We start from the raw sequence: 24537 nt of genomic DNA, 5'->3' as shown, positions 1-24537 counted from the left end.
CGATTTCGGAAATGGAGGCGACATCGACATTGATATCCATACCATGGCAAGAAATTTCACGAAGAATCAATGGTGGGAATCGACGCACAGAACGAAGGCAGTAACAAGGAAAAGAACGTCACAGTGATGTATGGAACCCAAGAGCTCCTCGAAACTGAATGATAAGCCCTGCACTTTTCTAAGGAAAATCCCAGGAACTAGTGGGGTCCCTTATTATAACCATAAACAGACTACTGCTGCTTGGAAGAATGGGAGTTTAGTTTTTTGCTAACACATTGTTTGTTCCAGGAACGAAATGAAAAATAAACCGCAAAGTTTACTTTTTTATTATTATATAAATCTTTTCCACCCGCCAAAGGTGAGAAAGTTATAAGACCCACCCTACTACCATGGGGAAAATATTTAATAAGCAAGTGCAGATTGATTTAAAGAGACTAGTGATTTCGAAGATGCATGAATATGACTGGTGATTACAATATGATTAGAACCGCCAACGCAACTGAACCGTGTCTATAAAATCTGTCTTTCAGTAAAAAAAAAAAAATCTTTAAATGGAGCACAGAAGAGAAATTTGATACACTGGTGTCCAAAAAGCTAAGGACGAATTACAGTTTTATCTACACCCTGTGTCCAAAAAGAAACGGACCTTTTCGAAAATAGAAGAAACTAGTGGCGCCACCTGTTGTATCTTTTTGTTGTCGAAAGCGGCGACCTTCGTTAGTATTGTGTCAACTGTTTATGACATTTGTTTCATTAGAAGCCGAGTTATAGTACCAAGGGTGACAGTGTGTTTTGACGAACGGTCGGAAAATTAGTTTCCAACAGAGAGTTGGAAACTCATTTTCGATTGATTTGCGATTGACTTTTGTGTTAATTTTGGTAAACGTTTTAGAGAAACGCATCAAATGCTTCAAGAATCATACGGTGATGAATGCTTATTCCGTACTCAAGTTTACGAGTGGTTTAAGCGATTTCAAAGTGGTCGTGAGACGCTTGAGGACGACGAAAAGCCGGGCTGTCCAAAAACTGGCCTGAGCGAAGTTAACATCCAATAAGTGCGGGATTTCATCAAAGAAAACCTGAAATCGTCCGTGAGATTGATTGAAGATGAATTGGGGATTCCAAAATCAACTGTGCACAACATTTTGACCGAGACTTTGGGCCTTGGTAAATTGAATTCGCGATTTGTTCCACACAAGTTGACCGACGACCAAAGAATGTTTCGAATTGAACACTGCAAGGACCTCATTAAAACCGCTCGGAAGGACTTCTTTGAAACGATTTACTGGTGACGAAACATGGTGTTTTGAGTATGAGCCGGAAACAAAGCGCCAGAATGCTGACTGCAGACCACCAGAAGAGGAGGGGCATCCGAAAAAAAAGTCGCTTGAAAAAGAATAAAGACAATGCTGATTTGTTTCTACGATTCCAATCCACAAAGAATTCGTTCCGTCTGGCCAAATGATCAATGGTGAGTTTTATCTCGAAGTTTTGAAGCGATTGATAGCGAGAATTCATCGTACGGCATGAATAGCGTGACGACAGACCGTTCGTGAAAAACACCCTGGCACTATAACTCGGCTTCTAATGAAACAAATGTCATAAACAGTTGACACAATACTAATGAAGGTTGCAGCTTTCGACAAGAAAAAGATAAAACAGGTGGCGCCACTAGTTTCTATTTTCGAAAAGTTCGGTTTCTTTTTGGACAGAAGGTGTATATATGAAAAAATTTTCATGACTACGGCCAAATGTGGACATAAATTTATTGTCAGCAGACCAATAAATTATATTACATATAAAAATGTTATTAATTTCGTATAAATTAAATTGCAATACGTTTTTGACAAAAATTACACATTTCCAAAGGGCGATGGGCTGCGGACGCAGATTACAGGCCTTCGGGCGTATAAGCCTACTTGTTGCAGACGTCTTGCCACAGGGTGTCGAGATATCCGCGTATCTGTGTTTGAATGGAACTGACTTGCGAGCTGACCTGCTGTGGTGCGTCGATTGCGTTTTGCTGTTATAACAAAAAATCTGTCTTCGAGATCCTTGGTAGAGCGAGGGAGACCTCTTATCAAACTTCTGAAACACATTCCATTGATTTGAAGCAGAGCCTGGATACAACGCTATGGGAGATTTCAAGCTCTCTGGCAATATTAGTAATCCTGAGGCCTTCGTCAAGTTTTCCAATAATTCTTCCTCGCGTGAAATCATCTAGTGATGTCTTTGAGACATTACAAGACATCCAAGTTTGCAACGTTTGTTCCTTTACAAAAAGAGCTTTTTTCAAACACAATTCTCTTAGCGTATCCTTTTTACTTTTATCCTGTTGAGTGCTACCACGTAACCTGTTTGCAAGCGATTGGAAAATAGGAATGTGTACCTGCTGTCCACTCTAAATCGTCAGTGATACAAATTACAACAAGCTGATTTGTCTGAATTCGCCGCTGAAACAGTGTCGTCTTTTGGTTTTGGATACGAGTATATTCTGGTGACGAATCTTGAAAGATACCTAATTGTTTATTTAAGAAAAAACAATAAACAGTAACAACCAGAAGCTAAATCCAAGTGTTTCAGATGATGTGGCAACTAGATATCATACAATACATTTATATTTAGGGAAGATCAATTATTGGTATATTCTTGAGGGAAAGTTGATATTTTTAATTATTCGGATGTAGAAAATAAAATCAAATTAAGATAATTTGATGTTATCTATTAAAAAAAAAAACCTAATGTAATACTCATGGGGGCATTCTCGAATAGCAGCTATAATTTTCACAACTGCTTCTAGCGTGTATTACGGATCATGAAAGATAATTTGTTAAACAAATTCTGTAGATGAGGAAATACGTCATCAATGCGAAAAACACACGTACTTCCTAACAAAATGAGAAAAATTCGCTGAAAATAATCGGATGACATCAAACCAAAACTCCTCAAAATGAGAGAGGAAATGGGAAAATAATTTCGAACACGGGAAGTCAGAGGTGTAGTCTGGTTAGTGCCGATATTATTCACTAAGCCAACCTGTGCAAGTTGGAATGTAAACAGGCACTGAAGTATGATTGCAACACATGAATGTAGAACGCAGTTAGGAGTGCGAAGTATATTTTCAACTATCGGACTGTGTTTCACGACTATAACTCTATAAACTGTAGCAAAAGGTCAATATGTCTATAATATTTACACAACTTATCTGGTACAGCAAAAACAGACTGCTAAAATGTTTGAACTATGGATAAACATTTTATGCCTTCGTACATAGAGAAAAATATATGCAAATGTTTAATCCTAGCTGCTAATCAAAACCTTTCCAGGAGCCTATTATAGGCCCACACTTCATAGAACTGGGGCTGACATGTCAATTCATGGTGAAGGGAAGAAAGAAATGGTTACTAACACGCGAAATCACGTGCTTCATAACGTAAATGTTCCAACTGTTGTACAAGCCAAATAGTTACCACTTTAAGAACTAGAACTTTCATAAAAGAAAGCTAATTTTCTGACGTATAACAACAAACACTCATCCCACGCAACGCGTTGATTACCCTAATATCGGAATGGATTCTCCTTCTTCTGACATGCGCAGAAGTGTCGAAGGATCTCTCATCTGTGGGTGTACTTGAGTATTCATGTATTAATTGGATTTTCAACCTTAACGTGACCGGCAAAAAATGTCAAATCTGGCCCATAGCTTTTTATTAAGGATTTATAATATTTATAACAGATTTAATAACAGTTTATTAAATAAGCCTTTCTAATGATATTATATAAAAAAAAAATAGAGAAATAAACACACAGTGTTGCATTAGATTTTTCTTTTTCTTGTGAAGGCCACAGAAACTTAGCGAAAAGTATGGGAACATCACTGAAACATTTGCATTCACTTGTACACAATAAATGAAATGCAACGCTAGTAAAATCAGGCGACGATAGCCACCATTGCTATCTTCCACTTCTCTTTCCCATAATTCCTTTTCAACAAGTGCCTAAGACGAAGTGACATTATAGCAGCTACGTTTCTAACTCTTGAAGCTCGCAAATAAAAGAGTCTCACGACGTCATTACCTTGGCAACGGTCCAGTACTAACAAAAGGATGGAGTGCCATGGAGATACGCACAGAGCGCTGTGTATAAACTAAAAGTTCGTTGAGAATTCTCCACACTTATTTCCTGTGTCGCTAAAGGGCGTAGATGGAAGTAAAGAAGTGTGGCGCTGCTATTGATAATATATATATATTTTTTTTTTGTAATTTTAATCCGATAAGCAAGCAAAAGAAAGGATGTCAGTTTGACCGTGAAGCGGCTGATTGAGGACATGTAAGTACAACCCACAATCGCAACACTCCATACAAAACTGGACTTAACGCAGTATTCAGGTCCTCCAACGCGAATTTATTAAGTATAAATTAAGTTCCGGGTCCTTCAAAAAACCATTTCTACCTTACAGTTGGCTAGTGTTCAGATATATGATTACTCATCTTAAATTCTGAGAATTCTATCTTTTTTATATCGCTAAGAATCTTTTAAGACATTCACTTATGGAAAACAGAAGTGTTTAACTTTCACCTTGAAATAGTGACGTAAGCGGTCACCCCCCCCCCTTCTTACCTCATCTACTACTGACCCCAACACCTGGTAATACACAGGAAATGCGTCATCAGAGGCCACTCTCATCAGGATGTAAAAGACAGTGGAAAATTCCCAAATGTGAAAATTTCTGAATTGGTTCCCATCAGACTTTTCATATAACATTTCTTACGTATTTTATAATCACGTGGTTATTATGAAGAAAAGCTAAAACGAGATAGTTAAGTATCTGTTCACTTTTGGCATGTGAAAGAATTGTACAAGACGGTGTGTATGGTTTTGTATCAACTGCGCAAGTGGAGGAGTCTAAGAAGGATATAATAAGCATTTAATGACCCATCCCATCTCGAACTTTCTAGGACTTGATAGTAATCTCATTCTAGCAGAGCAGGTGTTCAACAAGTGGACAGAGGCATTAAATCGCTCTAGTTGATAAGAACGGCAAACAAAAAAATCCTCGGTACGCTGATAAATTATCTTATCCTGGTTATTTGGGCCGATATCATTATCACAAAGTATCCCACTACAGTCCTAAAAATCACTAAGTATTAGTAGTAGAATAGTTCTGGTGTCACATCTTTTAGTCTACTTTATTTGTTGATTTTATTTGTCCCTTTAGATTTCTTTGTGGCTGTTAATAAATGAATAATATTGCAATTTTGTCAGCTTTCAATTTTTCTACACTGATATGTATTTGAGGAATTCAAAAAGCACACTATAGTTGTATACGTAAATAACTACAGAGAAAAAAATAAAATAATAATAATAAAAAAAAAATATATATATATGTGTGTGTGTGTGTGTGTGTCTATATATCTATATCTTTCATATCTATGTCATTTTTTTAAGTAACAAATACTTTTAGAATCTTATGGTGATGAAAGAAATTCAGAAGCCCTTTTGTGTTGACAAAAAATTGAATAAAATAAAGAGGAAACAACCTATGGGGTATTAAGAAGAGGTGTGTGTGGGGAAGAATTGAAAGGGGAGGAAATGACATCACAAAACATGTATACGAAACAGATGAATCAAAATCAGCCAAAATATGGTTCTAATATGGACACGTTACGCCCTTTCCTCCCTCTGGTGGAAGTTTTAAGAAATATTTGTCACTGGCGGAAATGAGAAATTACTCGTTTGTTGTTGTTGTTGTTTTTAACGGAAATTTAATTCCACGGGTTTGTGTAACTGCAACTGACAACAGATTTACTTAATACAATTCATAAAACCAAGTTATAATGGAAATATTCTAATTAAATGCCTACAGTAATAATTTTATGAACGACAGAGGTCATCGGATTACAAAAGAATTAATAAAGACGACAATAAAGTCGATTGCATGCTTAAAACGAATGCTCTTAGATGCTAAATTACCGCACATCAAACAAGCCTCCACACGAAACTACGAAAATATTGCTACTCTCTTACAACACGTTGCGCAATCCCAAGTGACGTCATTGCTGTAGCTGGAGCCAACTCACGGCATTAACAGAACACTCTGGTTAAGCTGTATGTTTGTATGTTGACGTGAGCGAGACTTACCTATTTATATAACAAGAGTTATTGTTGTTTTTTTTTCGTCCTGCTATTTTACAAACGTAGTAATACAATAAAAAATATCTAAATCGGCAAATGATACAGTATTCATATCAGAGGCTACTGATAAATCTACAGAAATTTTACACCGCAATATTATTTCTAACGTCAAAATAAAAATATATATATTCGTATATTGTGAATTGCTCCCCTAGTGTCAGTTTCTGTGAACCAGAACGCGATATTCGAAAACGATTGTCGTTTGCTCCAAGGCATTAGTAAATTTATTTTATTTTTATATGATATTCAGTTATAGTAATTACTTTAAAAGAACAAAATTAGCAATAACAAGAGAATACTTAGGCTGTGGTTTATTTTATATTATTTTTTATTCTAATTCACAGAGAATTCTTTTAACAAGGTAAGCTTGATATAATAATAATCATAATAATAATAATAATATTGCTATACGGGCGCCATCTTGGAGTCCGAACAGTCATCGCGGGAGACCAAATGATCCACACAAACATAAATATAAGTATTATATATTTATAGTATATTAACTACTACGCGTTTTTTAGTAGTATATTAACTTTTAGTATATTAACTACTACGCGTTATTTGAAAGTATTTGAAAAATGCAATTTGCCGATATTCCTGAAGTGTTATATTTTAAATATTATTATTGTATTTTGTGTTTAAAAGAATGAAATTTGTAGTATCGTAAATATAAATTACCGAATAACAGTTAATGAACATTTTGGTTTAAATCGGATGAAAAGTGCGTTAGAATTTTAAATAGGATGGAAAAACAAACAAGGACTTTAGCCTCTCTTTCATGACCTTTTGATATTCGCAAACAAGATTTGTGAACTCACTCTTGTTTATAACTGGGTGTGCTAAAATAAACGTATTTTTAACAAATAATGATTCAAAAAGCAGGACAACTCAGTCTTTTTTTTTTTTTTTTGGCTTCCTTAACAACGCACACAAAAAGAAAGAAAAAAAAAAGTCATAAAAGTCTGTATATGCATACCGTCAAACAGTTATGAGAACTGGGAACTATAACATTGTAAGATCTAAGGAATCTTGGCCGGAAATGAAGTAGCACGTCCACTTTTAGTATTCAAATGAACAACCAGAGGGCGCCAGGTGTGTACGAATGGCTACTTCACAAAATATTCTCAAATGTTTTCTACAGCTAAATAAACGCATACCGGAGAGAAAAAAATTGAAAGTGGAATTTATAATAAGAAGGGAAAAAGAACACCTGTGTCATAACACACTATCTCTGAATCTCATTCATTTCTATATTCATATAAATATTATTCATTCACTAACATTATCTACTGGTAAAATTAAAATAACTTTTCAAATTATCTGATTTTTTTTTTTTTTTGATAAATGTGAGCTGATAGAAACAAACTTTGTCATATCTTGAACAGTTCTCCATATTTTAATATCACTGCAATTTATTCTTCAAAATATCTGGAAAATTCGACATTTCCGTGGAATATAATTAATATGATTCTAATCGTCAGTGGAGTTATACACTGTTTACACAGCGTAAAATGCAAAAATTATATTACCGTTTGCTATTTAATCCAATAGAGTAAAAATCATAAACCAAGCAGTACGCTCTTCAACGAGAGCCAAAGGGCTGATAACAAATTAGTGGCGGAAAACGTAGATTTTTTTTTTTTCTTGAGGTTAGAAAAATTTAAAAGAATTAATGGGTTTATTTCTTCTCTTGAATAATCCCGCAGGATACTTTTCTCCCCAATTTCATGACTACATGAAATTGGGGAGAAAAGAGGGGAGGGCAAACGGGGCACTTGTTTCCCCCCCCCCCCCCCCCCGAGATCTACTTCTGCAAGGAAAAAAAAAGCCAAAAAATTAAATAAAAATTTATTGATGTAATTATTTGTCTCCAAGCTTTACCCGCCCCCTGGAAAATTTTCTACGGACGCCCATGACTACATGGTGTGTGTGTGTGTGTGTGTGTGTGTGTGTGTGTAATGTCAAGAGCAGAAACAGTTCTCTTCAACTAGCAATAGCTACTCTTTTTAATATACACTAAGTCACAAAAAAAAGTTTGTAGATTCCTTCGGATCTGTTTCATATCTTTCATGTACCTCAACGCCTGTTGATGGCCCAAGTTTGGCCAGGAGAGTGGCAGATGCCACTCTCCTGGGTAGACTTTCAACTATATGTTGATTAAACAGGTATAACAGTATTTATTTCCTCTCATTTCTTCATCAAAGTAGCAAATCGGTTTATGTATATGTAGTGAATTTTGATGTGTAGATCTTACCTTCAACCGATGTCTAAATTTTTCAAAAGCAATAAGATTCAAATAGAGACTCGATTCTTCGTGGTCTATCCTACTTCCTCGCCTTGTCATTACCACAGAAGTATGACCACGAAATTCAGTTACCTGTAGAATCTCGACTGGGACGTTTCCTTTGAGCAGTACAGCATAGGCAACACAGAAATGTCTAGAATATATCCGCTGTTTGGTGTCATTTTTGCGTCACTGCCACAAGAAGTAATGTTCCGAACTGGGAGAAGCATCTGTACACTACTCCGCTACACTGATGATACGATAGGATCCTGTATATCACGCCCTGATGGCCACCATTCAAACATATTTATCTCCGCTAATGAGTCTATATTGGTAAGCTGTGGTAAGGAATACAAGCCGGACACGATATAAACTTCTCAGCTGTGATAGACAAGTGTGAATGATGGCTGTCAGGAAAACGTGATATACAAGAGTCTGTCGTACCATCTGTTAAGTGTGATGTAGAGATGCACAGCAGTACCTGAGCATTGTTTTGGGATATTATGTCACAAACCTCTAACTTGGATGCACTGTTCTGCACTCACTTTTCGATCTTATAGCTCGCAACGGATCCAGGACGTTTTAATTATGCTACAGTCTCAAGAAATAAATTGTTGGTCATTGTTATAAATTGGCTAAGTGTAAGCCATGTCCCGTTTACCCTTGTTGTACACTTGTTAAGTATGCCTTCTCTTGCTAATATGCATTGCTATGTCATGTGATCGGTATCAAATGAGAAAATCGTATAAAAACAACAACAACAAATTCATAAAACATTGGATGGCCGTATTCCTCCTTCACTGGAATCCACACGAAGTACTGAATTCTTTGGTGCCGATTAAAATAAATCGATCATCTGTAGCTCGGTCGGTATAGACGATGCCCTTTGTTTAGAATGACCTGGGTTCTCATTCTGCCTAGGGCAGTTAAAATTAGAAAGTTAGAACAGCTATACATTTAGTCAATTTTATAGTCAATACCCTTTCACCATCTAACATCATAATACTTCATATCACAAAGCAATGATATTTTGAAAGAAAATTTCAGAACATTTGTTGTGGCCAGCAAAAATCACCGACTTGAACCCGATTGAATCTTTATGGAATGAACTGGAACGCGGAATTAGGAGACGTCTCGAAACTTATTAATATTTTTATTAGAGGAGTGAAATACAACACCACCAACTCTCTAACATAAAGTAGTAGAACATCCTATGATGTGTTGATGTTTTTGCCACCAAAGGTGGGACAATACGTGATTTCTGTCAATGAAGACATTTTTTATATCAGTACGGATTTTGGTGGGATAGTGGACACAAGAAGACAGCGTATTCGATACTGTAAGACCATTGACACCATACTCACATTACAAAAGCTAAATATACAAGGCTGATAATTCTTAATTGTTCAATAATCCAACATTGATATCTAAAACACTTGACAAAATAAGGATTTTTTTTTTTTTAAATTTAATTAGAACTGTTTAACATCAGCTGTTTTATGGAAACAATGTTAAGGTACATTTTACAGTAAGAGTACGTATATATACCTATCCTTCTGTTTCTTCTGGAATAGAAAGAGAGTATTTTTTTAAAGTGATTAAAATGTAATTATTGGCTTTGAGATTGGCTAAAACTACTCGAAAGCAACAATGGCTAAGAGGCAAGTATATTGTGTTTGTGCATCCGCCAAGCAGCTTTCGCCCTGAGTTTGAAAACCCTTTTAAAACTTCTCCCAGTTCGATGGCAATCGAGTCAAAATCTTTGCGATCAAAGGGCACGTGTCATATAGTCCTCCCGACTGTTCTACGGAGGCGATTTATAATGATCAGTTAAACACCTGCAGACATTAAATTCAGAAATTAAATGATTTATTTAAGTTATCTTGGCATATGAGAATTACAGTATTTAGAGCTTCATTCATCAGAACTGCTGCTAATGGCTTTGTGTTGGTACAGATTCCTATGTGAAAACAATAATCGCTCAAAGTGGAGGGGAAATGTAGTCTTGGGGTGAGATATTTCATGAACACCTTTTTCATATAGTTAGTAGCTGTGAGTATTAATTCAGTTTTTGCCTTGATACACAGTCTCTCTTTCTCCCTCTACAAACATTAAAAGCAAAGCCCTTGGGTGGAGAAAAATACAGACGGGAAACACATCCTGGAGGATACTAATTGTTTCCATTCCCATCAGAGATAACAAACGTTATTTGGCTCATCAGAGCGCATTTTTACTTTGTTACACATCTGTGCTTTCGTTAGTGCGAACCGCTTTAAAGTTATTAATCAAGTACTGGTTTCGCTTTGGGGGAAATCATGGGCGCAATCACCCCAAAGGTAAGTAAACAACATTTCTTGTTTGCTTAATTCTGGAACTGGATTCAGAAATGATAATGTTGACGGGTCATGACGCATCTTGAGATAAATAGAACCACAAAAAAAAAAAAAAAAGAACAAATGATTAAAGGTAAATACAACATGCATTGTAACTCTGTTCCGTTGAAGTTCACAACTTCCGATTACACTGCACACCTCTCTCTCTCTCTCTTTCTCTCATTCGATCCCTCCAAAATCCGTCTTTCTGTCTTTTTACTCTCTATACTTATATATAAATCTAAACTGTACCACTTTTTATTTTACAGGGGTATTTTTTAACAGAATATAGCCTGCGAAATATGGAGTGTTAAGTTCACTTAATAAAAAAAAAGGGGGGTGGGAATTCAAGCGTTTTATTTTTTAATTATTTTTCTCTACCGAAGATCGCACATCATTCAACTGATTCCTAATAAATCTGAAACATAATTGTTTCTGACGTCGTGTTAAGGTCCCTTAAAACTTTTGGAACCGATTCTTTGTATTGGACTAAAATGGAAGTCATGTTACAACGAGAGACAGAAGAAAATAAAATGCTACAAACATCACTACATGTGGCCTCTTCAGCTGATTTTTACCACTTATCCTCGACTTCTTTGCTTACTTTATCTTAAAAAATATACTTGTTAGCTCAAAAGAGAGCCCGAAAACTAGAAAAAAAAAAAAGAAGTTTGTGTAGCAGTTCGCAATAGTGGTGTAGCTAGAGCTTTTTGCCATCCGGGGCGGTCCCTGAGGCTGCCGTCCCTTTCAATACACACCAAAAATAATACAAAAAGTCAAAACGACGTATAGGGAAATAAACTAAAACACTATGTTTATTTTTGAAGTAAAACTTTAATTCCAACATTCTAAAACGTTATTTTTCTTGCTTTTCTGTTAGCAAAATCGTCGATGACATTGGCGAAGTCTCTTTCATAGTAATGTAGGTAATTCTTAATCAATTTTATTTAGAAAAACTCCTCTCACAATTAGCAACACTTACAGCAATTGTGAGGAAAATTCACAGTCGATAATCATATATTCCTGACACCCTGTGGGATTTGAAGCCGGGTCTTAAAACGTCAAGTCATTCTTCCACCTCTGCGATGAATGATTCTTATCGCTTGTTTTTAACATTTTAGACTCTTTGTATCTCTTACCCCTTTAGAACATGCAATTTTCCCTCCACATGTTGCATACTGAGTGGTAGCACTTGTTGTTTCATTGCTTGCTTTGTGACATTATTATTATTATTATTATTATTATTATTATTATTATTAGCACTGTCTAGAAACTGATTTAAACAGTAGGAAGACATTTGATTTTCCGTTCTTATCTCTTGAGAACCCTGACTTTGTGCATAATTCAAATAAAAGCTTTCAGCACGCCCCTGTGCGCTATCGATGTATTATGTCCTTGGTTTTGTATCGGATAGTAGAGCGATGTTCACAGAATGACCTTCACGGTAAGCTCGCGAACAGTCACGAGCTTTGGTCACGAGACTGTGCTATTATGTTTTATAACAAGAAACCTTCGGACCACCGATGCGGCATTCATGTTCAAGGACACCTACTAATTGTTAATATCGATCATAAAAGTGTTGGACGTCTGTTGTGGATACGAAAAAGCGCCGTAGTTGTACGCCATTCATTTTTAATGCTGCATGAAAGAATAATGAACAGCAAATGAAATTCAATAAATGTATTCATATTAGGGAAACTGACGGATGAGTACACGCCCATTGCAGATATGAGTTTGCTTATGATTGAATACAGCAGATATGGTAAAATTAGGTATACAATGCATTTTTTCCATTGCTTGCGAGAATGGAATGCTTTGGTAAAAAAAAAAATAATAATAATAACGCAAGCGCCACCCAGTGTCGGAAAATGGAATTAACGTTCTTCACCAATATTCTTTCTTGTCTTTCAACGTCAAACGAATCTCCAGAGGATGCTTTGAACAATGCTAAGCGAGATATATATTTTTTAATATTATTGTTTAACAATTCCATTTTCGTATTAGCTTGTCTTGCAGAGCTGAAACGTGTATTCAAGAACTCAAGGCCACTGATAACAAATCTCCCCCACCCACCCACACTCGGAAATAATGCTAGAAGTAGACAATTGGTGAGTCTTAAACAGTTACTCTCATCAGCAGTCATGTAGAAAGTAGCTCGTCTCACCTGACCTCTCTTGCGTTGAGGTGGAAACGGGTATGACGTCATTATGACGCACGTTGCCAAACTTCTGGCGTTTTCTACATCGACGTAACAATAAGTAAGGTCAGTAACCTGCAGATAGCTCGGTTATATTATAAATTAAATATTCGTAGTTTTGAATTATGTGACCGAGAAAATTGTGAATCTTAATAAAAAAAAAAAAACTCAGTAAAAATGGAATGACCTTGACGGGGGAAAAGGATCGATTACTTTTGTATAAGAAGAGGAATCTCGACCTTGTGTCAATATTGAATGTAACTTGTCGCTATAGCAACAGCTGGTTGTCAAGTGAACGAGCAGTGACCTAGAGAATCAAATTATGTCAATTTCACGTGCTTAACTGTTGCTGCTGTTAGTTTATAGTTTTTATCCTCGTGCAAAGATGACTACGACCTCTAACGACAAAACTTTATATATTTCTCGAATTTCTAATGAGAATAAAATCAGAGATTTGAAAAGAATAGCATTGGGTTAATATTGAAGAGAAATGTGAAATATCTAATTCTGTGGAAAATCCCACTACTCATAGTTTTAAAAACAGTTGTCTGTCTTTCTTAATTTGAATAGGACTATCGCATATTTTGTAACTAATGGTTCATCTGCCTGTTTTCGCATCTGTCGTCCTGTTTCAGAAACGTAATCGACAATTTTGCTTCTAGTGACTGATAAGCCACCATGTATTGGTTTGCCCTCATTTAGTCTGTATTTACGGTTCAACACATTTTATTTTCCTGATATGTTTATCAGAAATGTATTTACGACTAGTGTATATTATCATTCGTAGATTAACGATCCTACAAGTGCATCTATGCTTTGAATAGTAACAGCTGAATACTGAGAAGCGAACACCAGCACCTCCTACTTTGAAGAATCGGATATCTACTTGGGTTTAATATATATATTTAAAACAAAACATACAAACAAACAAAATCAGATATTTAACACACGTGCACACCCTCTAACTTCTCTTTAGCGCCAATTTGGTTCGCAATTAAAACGTACAGTTTTGCATTTTACCATACGCACAATCATTTTATTGACGCTATAATTTTGGCGTTTTCGCCGCTATTGATGGAAAACAGAATGAAGAAGGCGTGTCACGGAGGTCTGATGTCTGTCACTTTTATACAAATGTGTTACTTAGTAGCGTACTTGGATAGGCCTAGACCAGCTGTTATTTTGCACTTCTGCTTGAAAGTGGAACGGAGGACCTGTCAAGCGTTTATTGGCACAGATTGATATATTAATTGTGTGTGGGGGGGGAGGCACTTCTCTGCGTCCTTTTCATCAAGCAAAGAACCTTCATTTCAACTTCATTTGGTGAAAACAAATTAAAACAATCGCTGGGAGTCAAAAAAAAAAAAAAGTTGTGTTTAGGCAGAGATTCAATTCCCTAGAGCAGTAGTTCCCACCTTTTCCCACTTGTGTACCTCCTTTAAATCCATTTCTATAAATTGTTTTTAAAATAGTGGAAATGAGGTAATGAGTTGGGAAAGGAAAATTACTACACTAAAAGTACAAACCACAGATTTAATTTTACAGTATTCGTAACACAGAAATAAGTATAGCTTCATGTTAAATATTGATAATGATGATCAAGTATTCAACAAACTTTTGATTTATTATTATTAATAACATTTATTTGTGTTATCGGAAAAGTCTGTAATAATCGATATACATATCGCAAGCCGATTAAAACATCGTCGGTGAGATCGTTTAGCTTGCTTTGATGCACTTGAAATCAGGCTCAAATGATGCAAGATACAGCCTTAAATCCGGACTTGCATTAAGGTTGTTGCTATTTTTTATGAAGGTGTAAGAAAAAGTTCTCTCCACTAGTTCAGTATTAGTAAATGGCAAGAAGTTTTCAAGTGTCTCCGTTAGCGGTGATTAAACTTAAAATTTATTGTTCCATAACTAACGTTTTACATTTTGTTTACTTTACTTGTTTTTCCACCATTACTGGTTATTTTTCGCGTACCCCTGAACGGCCCAGCACGTACTCCCGGGGGTACGCGTACCACCGGTTGGGAACCGGTGCCCTAGAGTGGCAGATTTTATTACCTCTTTAACACCTACCAAATGTCTATAAAGAACACTCGACACACTGAATATTTAATCCGTTTTAAACTTCATAAACCTCAAGCTAAGCAACACAGTATATCCTGCCAGAGAAAAAAGTCCTTAACTTGTCTTTTATTTTGATATTTATTGTTGTGCTACGTAGAAGGGATTATAAAAACAAAATACAAAACGCAATTTCTGGAAGTCCGTTGACGAGCTGATTTGGACAGTAGATTTAGAAACCACTGGTTGGAGGTTTTGGTATAGTACACGGTGCATAGGGGGGAAAGGGGGGAAGTAATGTGCGAAATACGTGAGCCTCCATAATTCTTAAGTTTTATTGCGTTTTTCATTTGCAATAAAAGATGGAGAGAGAGAGAATGGAACTTGAGTAATGGATGCCTAGCTAGTTTTTGCACTTTTTCTTTCTTTTTCCTTTTTTTTTTTTTTTTGTCACGCGATTTGAGTGTGTGTGTGTGTGTGGAGGGGGAAAGTGCTGGAATTCAAGATACTAGTTACGATGTCCAATACCAATGAGAGTACATCATAATCACAATTAACTGACATTCAGAACAGTACAGGAGTCCACGCTCACAATGAATTTATTCGAACGATGAACTTTTTTTTTCATTTTTAATGTTTAAGCATGAAAACCTTTTTTTTTTTTTTTTTCATTCATAACAATATTATATTTAAATTTTATGAAATGTAAATCTCAGGTTTCAAAACTTATTAACACGCGAATAGCGTTTGTGTGTAGGACCAAATGATCGCTTGGCGATATTTCAACTTTATTAAAAGCTTTGTCGGGAGTGTGGCCCTCTACGGATCAGAGACGTGGACTCTCCAAAAAAGCGACAAATCAAGGCATTCGAGATGTGATGTTGTCGCCAAATACTGAAGATCGCATGAAGAGAAAGACAAATGAAGAAGTATTAAGGTTATTTGGATAGTACAAATTTGATTTAAGGAATAATGGAGGGAAGACTTGGTAGAGGAAGACCATGAATCTAACATGACGGACACCAAAAAAGGACAAAGCTACCAAACAGAAGACCACCATCAACAGCCCATGCTATCCCCCAACCCAAGAGGTTGAGGAGAGAGGAAGAAGATATTACAACGAAACTATGTTCGTATTTACGGGTTCGAACTACAGGTTTTGTGGCAAAAGGCGAAATGTCAAAAAAAAAAAAAAAAATGATGACGAGAATCTTTTATAAGTGGAGCCACAAAGTAGGTGTCGTCTCATCTTATTATTGCAGCGGCAATGCGCTTTATTATTATTTTTTATTTATATTTGTTTATTGATTGATTTTAACTACATTAGCTGACGTTTTTGGTTATTCTACAACCCCTAGTCACACCTCATTTAGTACTGCATAACTATTGTAGGAGAGATGGCATATATTTTAAACGCTTTCACACCTCCGAATCTAAAAATTAGAATAATCAAAGAAAATGTGTTGAATCATTTGCGATTCTAATTTATTGCCTAGAAAATAATGTTGTTGTTGTTGTCTTGTCCTTTGAAGAGTCTTAGATGTTTCCGTGCGCTCTTTGTACTGCTTTGGCTATGTCTGTGATTTTGTTTGTATAGAGCTGTTGTTCAGGATTAGGATCTATTTCTTGCAAGGCTGCTGTAATTGCTGGACAGGTAAAGATGTGAGTGGGTGTCAGTTCCGTATTGGGGCAGTTGTTGCAGTTTCTATATGTTCTCGTATCATCTGTATTGATCTTCATTCCTCTATAATGTCCTGTTCGTAGTCTTGCTATCGTAGTGGAGGTCCTTCTGTCAGCATTGATCTCGGGAATTTGATGTTGTATCACTGATTTCAATGGAATTAGTTTAGCTTTTGCTAGTGCATTGGCATCAGCAAGAGTTATCATATGAGTTTCTTGGTTGAGTTCTCTGGCCTCTTTTGCTAATTTATCAGCTGCTTCGTTGTGATCAATGCCTACATGAGCAGGAATCCATTGTAGAATGCAACTTTTACCTAAACACTTTAGATGATTTAAGAGTTTATGGATGTCTTGTGTGAGCTTGGTATTGCCATTTTTGATTGCCTCCATAGCTGATCTTGAGTCACTGTAAATTATAATTCCTTCAGATTGTTGAGATGATGATAGATTTAAGTAGGCTTCTAGTGCTTTAATTATTGCGTAGAGTTCGCTGGTAAAATTGGAAGCGATTCTCCCAGATCCAACTTTTATTGAAAGTTTTTCACCTTTCGGGAGTAGAAGGAGAACACCAGCGCCTCCATTAATCATATTGGTGTCTGATGATCCATCGGTATAACAAATAACCTGTTTGGAGGATGAAAGAAGGTTGATGGTATTTAGGCCTTTTTCTTTAAGCATTTCTTTTGGTTCTTTTTTTGTACAGAGTTTGGTAAGGTTTAGATTTATGAAGGTATTTGAAGGTAAAGGACTGGAAAATAGACGTTCTTTGTTTATGTGGACATTTAGCTGATCAAGACCTATTTCTTTCCTGATAGTGTCATCATATTGTAAAGTCGATGATCTGTGAAGTCTGCAAATTTGGTTCCAATGTTCATAGGTTTTTAGGGAGACATGATCACTTTGGTAGCTTCTGATATTATTTATGAATTTTATGGTGGCAAATTTTCGTCTGTCCTCCAGCAGGTCAAGCCCACATTCCTGTTGGGCTCTGATGTTGTTAGTGGATGAGACTGCACCAATGATAATCTTGGATGCTTTTGCTTGTATTTTGTCTAGGTTTTTCTTTACCGATGAAGCCGAAGGTGACCAGATAGGTGCTGCATATTCCATTATTGGCCTTATTAGTGTAGTGTAAGTAGTTTTGAGGATTTTTGGCTTTGCACCCCAATTTGTTCCACAAAGCCTTTTCAGTATATTTAATTTTTTTAGAGCTCTGTTGGAAGTGTTAGAGATGTGTTGTGCAAAACGTAATTCCTGATCAAGCGTAATACCAAGGTATTTTGGATTTGTGACTTTTTCAATTAGCTTGTTATTGATCATGACTTTGGGATTGTAGGAATGTCTATTTTTCCTGTCTGTACTAAATGTACTTAGTTTTGTTTTGTCTGGGTTGATTTTAAGTTTGAGTTCGTTTGACCATTTTTCTAATCCTCTCATGGATTTGTTTAGAATTTCCTCTGATTCTTTGATTTTAGCACTAGTGTGCCAGATGGCTATATCATCTGCATAGCAAGTTACTTTTGTGTCTTCTGTAAGGTAGGGATGAATATTATTGACATATAGAAGGAATAGTAAGGGACTGAGTACTGAGCCCTGGGGAACACCAGCCCAGGTTCTCCGCTCTTTTGATATTGCTGTATTGATTCTGACTTTGATCTTTCTTCCTCTGATGAAATCAGCAATCCAGATTAAAGCGTTTCCTCTAATTCCAATATCATGTATTGTTTGTATTAATTTTTTGATCCAAACACGATCAAAAGCAGCAGTCATATCAAAATAATGATTACCAAATATGAATTAGCGTAATCTAAATCTACGTACTTCGTAGATTATATAACCCTGTAAACACATATAAATGTAATATAAATGATAAGAAAACTGTCATTTGAAAACATTCACAAAATTAGAATAATTATTAACGTGGTTCAAAATAGAATATTCCAAATTTTCCGTTTGGTTTTGAGGAGAGCATAGAAATAGCAAATATTTCAGTAGCTGCGGACTGACGCGTGTGTGAAGAATCGTTTGTGCGTGGATTTCAGTTAATCGTTTTCTGAACAGGGGTCGAACGAGTGACATATCGGTAGCTAAGAAGTTTCGTATGGTTTCGCGACACAAAGAAGGTTTAAACTCAACAGTTTGTAGCTAAGGAATTGAAATGTCTCAAGCAAGCGTGAGTAGACTATCGAGACAGTATTCTAATAACCGGAGTTTTCAACATAATCGCTGCAATAGAGGAGGTCGGAAGATAATAACTACATCAAGAAATGAGAGGAGATTTAAGAATATCGTAAAGAAACACCGCTTCCCAAGTGTAAGGTATTTTTAGAGGAGAGGGAAAGAACTAAGTGTGAATGCGTCTAAACGTACGACAGGGAGAATTCACAAACTGGGTTTAAAATCACCTGTGCCTAAGACAAAGCCGCTTGTGACTTCCAAGCAAAAGTCAGCTAGAGTGCGATGGTGTAAGCAAAGACTGTGGTGGGGGGGTCAGGAGGACTGGAAAAAGGTACTTTTTTTAGCGATGAAAGTATGTTTTGTGTGGATCTCATGGTCATCAAGGGATACGTGTTTGGTGTCTTAAGCAAGAAGCATTTGATAAAAGATGAACGCAACGTTCGGTGAAATTTGCAACCTCGTCGTGGTATGGGCTTGCGTGACCGCAGAAAGGTCCATGCAGGACGTGTATTGTGTACGAAAGTGTCAATTCCAAAGTGAACCAAGAAATTCTCGAGCACTTTATGTTACCGGCATTGGAAGATTTATGTGATGGCGATTTCCTTTTTCATCAAGATTCAGCTTCTTGCCACACTTCCAAGACCACTACTAGATGGCTCAAAGAAAGGGAAATCCTTGGCTGGAAAACTCACCAGATTTAACTCCATTGAGAATTTATGGGGAATTATGAAGAAACGTCTTCATAATTCCTCGTTTCGAGTTTGCATACTATATGGGCATGTTTTGATTAAAAAAAAAGAAGACTGTGAACCGCTAGTGAATCATATGGCCAACTGTTCACGAACGGCCATAAAAGCTAAGGGGAATGCAACAAAGTATTAATTATCACGTTGTTTCCCTTTGATTCTAATTTTGTACAGTTATTTTCGCTTATTCCAATATTTTGAATCACGTTAAAATTATTTTAATTTTGTTATTGTTTTCAAACGATAGTTTTCTTATAATTTATATTCCATTTTTATGTGTTTGCTAGATTTAGATGATGCTAATTCATATTTGGTAATAATTATTTTCTATGCAAATCATTCAACACATTTTCTTTGATTATGCTAATTTTTTGATTCCGAGGTATATAACGGGGAATTTTTAGAAAATTAGAGTTCTCTAAAACTAGTTTTAATGCGATAATTATACAAAAAATAATAACAATTATAAAAGAAATGAAAAATTTAATATTTTTACTTTCGTGAAAGTAATTTCTGTAACCTTGACTATATGTTGGTATTTCGATTTATTATTTTATTAAGAAAAAAAATTCTAACAGCATAATCCTCTCATCCCAGACAGTTGTCTAATTTGTTTTAGGGGAAATTCCCTCCGCAGTTAACAAATTTTTTGAATTAAAAGTGAATCATTCGGCTAAAGAAGAAATTTTCCTTTCAGGTAATTTTTGGTGTTAAGAAAGATGGTTTCTAATATTATTCCAGAGTGTCCACAGGGCAGTCAGTAAAGACAATGCTTAGAAAGGCCCGGGTTCGAATGCTGTCTAGGATGCGAAGAATCTTTGCAGTGCTTTTCAGCCGAAGGTGAGTTACTTGGTCTCATACGTTTTTTTCCCCTTCCGAAACTTGGGTTTTTCTTTCTTCAAGGAACACGGCCAGAGAATATACGCCCAAAAAAGTACTGTCCAGAAGACATGAACGTGACTTCTTACAAGTTCATTCAACTTTACTAGTAGTTGTTTCCACCTTAATTTCAATAATAATATAGGCGTAACAGTAAGAGTTCCTTTCAATATTAAAATATCGATCCAGGATTTCATTCTGGTCCAAACTGGACAACTGAATTTGGCATCGATTGAAATTTATACGCACTAGGTCTTATTACAGGAAAGTAGTTATCCAATGCTACTGGTTCGATTTGTTTAGGTTTTCATTAATTTATTAACAGTCGTGCAATGAAATACGCGAAACACTTGAACTGCGAAAAATGTTTGATTTGATTCTTAACCAATCTCATCAAAATGGTTTCACGAACCAACGAATAATTTTCTCTTCGGCGCAGGAAGAACGCTATTGCTTTAGTTCTTAGCTTATGGAAAATTTAAACTTAAAGAAGCGGTATCTTGCAAAATACCAGGAAGAAGTGTGCACAGTTCCTGTTCGTCATTTGTCTGTAAGTCGGCTTCGTTTCATTTCGTGGAATGTGAAGACGTGAAACTTAGAAGTATTATAATGGCGACAACCTTTTTACAGTATTTCGTGCCTCGTGCTTTTTCAAATTTTGGAGGCTTCTTCTGTCTCCAGAGGAGGGGAGGGGTTAATTGCAAGCCTAAATACACGTAAAACCACAGTAATAGGTTTTTTAATACGTAAATATTTCGACCTAAGTGTCTTAGGACATCGTCAGTACAGTAGTTCAAACAGTTCTAGGAATAACACACAGATAGGGCGCATGAATACAATGGAATCCAAATGCGTGCAGTAGCGCTTTCTAGCGTTAAAAAAAAAAAAAAAAAAAAAAAAAAAAAAAAAAAAAACATTAGATTAAATCTAATTAAATTTTGTATGACAATTTCCCATACTTTAGGAATGGCAAGAACATCATTGCGGTTTAGAATGGGTCTGCGAAGTAGGGCTTCAGTACTTTCTTTATATAAACGTTCATGTTTGTATGAAGATCTCTGTAGAAGTTTGGTCTTTTCCCAGTGGATCCTGTGGTTTGGGTTTTCAATTCCGTGTTGGGAGAGGCCGGATTTCTGCGGTTTGAAAAGACGAATGTGGTCTTGATGTTCCGAGATGTGTTTAAGAACAGATCTGCCTGTCTGCTCATAGTACGACCGTTTTTACAGGAGCATGGTACCTCGTACACAGAGGTGGGAGTTTGTCTTTAGGCGAAGGTAACAAGTTGTAGATCTGGTTGATGGGTTTGTAGGTCGCAGCAAGATTGTTTTTTTCATAATTTTTGAAAGTTTTGAAAAATTTTTGAATTTCGTAATTTTTGGATTCCATCGTAATCATGCGCCCTATCTCTGTGTTATTCTTAGTATTGTTCTCAACTGTACTGACAAAGTCCCAAGACACTTAGGTCGAAATACTTACGTATTAAAAAACCTATTACTGTGGTTTTACGTGTGTGTATTTAGTCATGAATTCTCCACAGGTTTCTTTATATAATCGAATGCAAGCCGTTTCTCTATACCATTAACTTCTGATACCCGTCAGAACGGGTTTTTTTTTTTTTTTTTTTTTTGATCACATCTTAATTCCAGTATAAAAGAGACGATATGATACAGATTCTGCCACAATGGTGCACTGAAGTGGATATATATCCACTTTCAACTACAGACCTATTGGTTCGCGAATTGCATTATATCATGGTTTGCTTTGCGAAAATGTGACACATGATTTTCATCTCCTGGTGTAAGACTGCAACATTGCTTATTGGAGGGCTGAAGTGGTTATAGAAAAAAAAAAGTTCAATGTTTGGTCACTAGAGCAAGGTTTCTGGATATCGCATTTAAAATTCTTTGGATATGAATTAAAATAAAAATATGGCTAGGAAACGTGCAATACCTAAACCAAGAAATAATGTAAAATGTCCAAATTAATCACCAGACTAAAAAAAAAAAAAAAAAACTGACAGTGGAGAAACAGATTTGGGCGAGAATTGGAAGAACTGAGGAAGCTGGAGGAAAATCTTTGAGATATATTAATGAAAACATCATCAGGCAATTTATATAAGACTTTAACTATTCAAAAAACCTTTTCTAAACAATTATTGATCATTTTGTTAAAGAGTTCACGTGTAATAATTAATTAGTTACTTTTATTAGTAAACTATTAATCCTATAGAATGGAATAAGAAATCTCATTTCACTTGTGTGATGTACCTTATCTTATGTTTTTTAATCTAAAATATGAGTTTTTTTCGGTGGGGAGGGAGGGAAGATTTCTGGGAAATTCGATGAAAGATTGAATAAGAAGTGTTTGCCACGTTAAATTTGTCCAAATCGTTAATTCTAAAGTTGAAAAAATAAGATGCAGGGAAAACAAGATTTCATGATGGACATGGTGGAGAAACATGATGCCGATATTGCTCTACAATAATTCTGGGCAGTATTGCAAACAGGACCATTCAAACCCAATAGACATGACCATAAAGTTGAACAGAAGTCGCTACAATAAAACAAGTACCAGAAGTTGAACAAAATTCAACTATTCGTGATTTACGCTTCCATAGTATACTTTTCGCGAATATTTTAATCTCACTAATCACAATTCGTTCTTAGTAGTATTAAGACTTCCCATTTTTAGCTGCAAGTGCATTTCTGAGTTCTGGTCGCAATGAATAGTGAAGTATCTCTTTGTCTTCTTATCGTTGAAGCTTGATTTCCTGCAATCCTTCACATCGAAGTCACCTGTCATCTTCCTAACCACTCTAACTGACTCACTTTTTCTAACTTCACTGACCTAACCGTAAGAGAAGCGGAAGTATTCGGAGTAAGCGGTGACCTAAATCAAATCGCTAATCTCCGACCAGAATTCCTAACAATCCTGTTCATTCACCAACACTTCGAATTTTTTCTTAACCAGTTTCCCCTTCTAGGTTCACTACTCCTCTTTGTAATTCGGATCACAATCTCATAACGACTGTCAGCCATTTACGACATCCTGTACTTTGATGCAATAACAGTGTCACGTGGGAAGATCTGAGACTTTTACGTCTCCTTTCCTGGTCAAACTACTTTTTCCGTTCTCCAGATCCAAACATTTGTTACGATCTTGTTACAGAAATGTTACTGGAATGAAGACCTTCCACCACTCTGTTCAAAACTTCCATCCTACCTATAAGCTGTGTTTTTAAAAACATCTGCTAGGACGGTCCAAGAATAGAAAAAAAATAACTTGAAAATCTTAAGACAAAGACTCCAGCTTTATTCACAGGCTTACACTGTAATCCACTTGAGCTAACTTTGACTTTAAAAGGACTAAATGCAGAAAAATCACCGTATGTGTCAAGGCAGTCGGCCTTTTGGTCCCTTGCAAAAGAAGCCCAACGTTTGTCCATCTGTGCTTCTACCTCTCCCCTCACCCAAATGGTAATAGTAGTGCATCACCTGAAGATAAAACTGACTGACCTCCAAGTTTCATTAATCTCTTCCAACTCCTGCATAGATGACCAAGGCCAATTAACGCCTTCTTTTCCCTGAACTTTGCAAATCCTTCCTCCTGTGGCCTTCTGCAAGAAAAACGTAGGAAGGGACTTGAACAACCTGGATAGCAAATATGGCTTCTGGTCCTGATGAAATCTCATTAATTGTGTTCAAGAGATGTGCTCCCGAACTAACCCTTCTCTTTGTCATCTACACGCTATATTATACTCAGCTGGCTTCCAACCTACAGCACGGAAGCAAGCCCATATGCAGAAATTCTTCCCCCACCCAAAGAAAAAATGGATAAGTGTCTACCAAACTACCTACCTATTACTCTCACCTCAGTGTTGTCCAAGGTAATGTCATCAATAGTCAACTTCTTTGATTCAGGAAAGTTAATCTCTAC

The 24537-nt window shown here is 36.2% G+C and overlaps 1 long non-coding RNA gene across 2 annotated transcripts in view; it reads left to right on the top strand.

Annotated features, from left to right (window-relative positions):
* Window positions 1-4178: 4178 nt before the first annotated feature.
* LOC150097040 (uncharacterized) overlaps window positions 4179-24537 on the top strand; it is a 113548-nt gene continuing 93189 nt past the window's right edge. For both annotated transcript variants that reach the window (XR_016549826.1, XR_016549825.1), the window contains exon 1: window positions 4179-4329. This is a non-coding gene — a long non-coding RNA (uncharacterized LOC150097040). The remainder of the gene's footprint in view (window positions 4330-24537) is intronic.

This window comes from Typopeltis vanoorti, chromosome 18 (assembly GCF_054136105.1).
Source record: "Typopeltis vanoorti isolate ZY-2024b chromosome 18, IOZ_Tvanoo_1.0, whole genome shotgun sequence".
NCBI classification, from domain to species: domain Eukaryota; kingdom Metazoa; phylum Arthropoda; class Arachnida; order Uropygi; family Thelyphonidae; genus Typopeltis; species Typopeltis vanoorti.
Note: the sequence above shows the minus strand (reverse complement) of the source record. Positions and strands in the feature narration are given on the sequence as shown.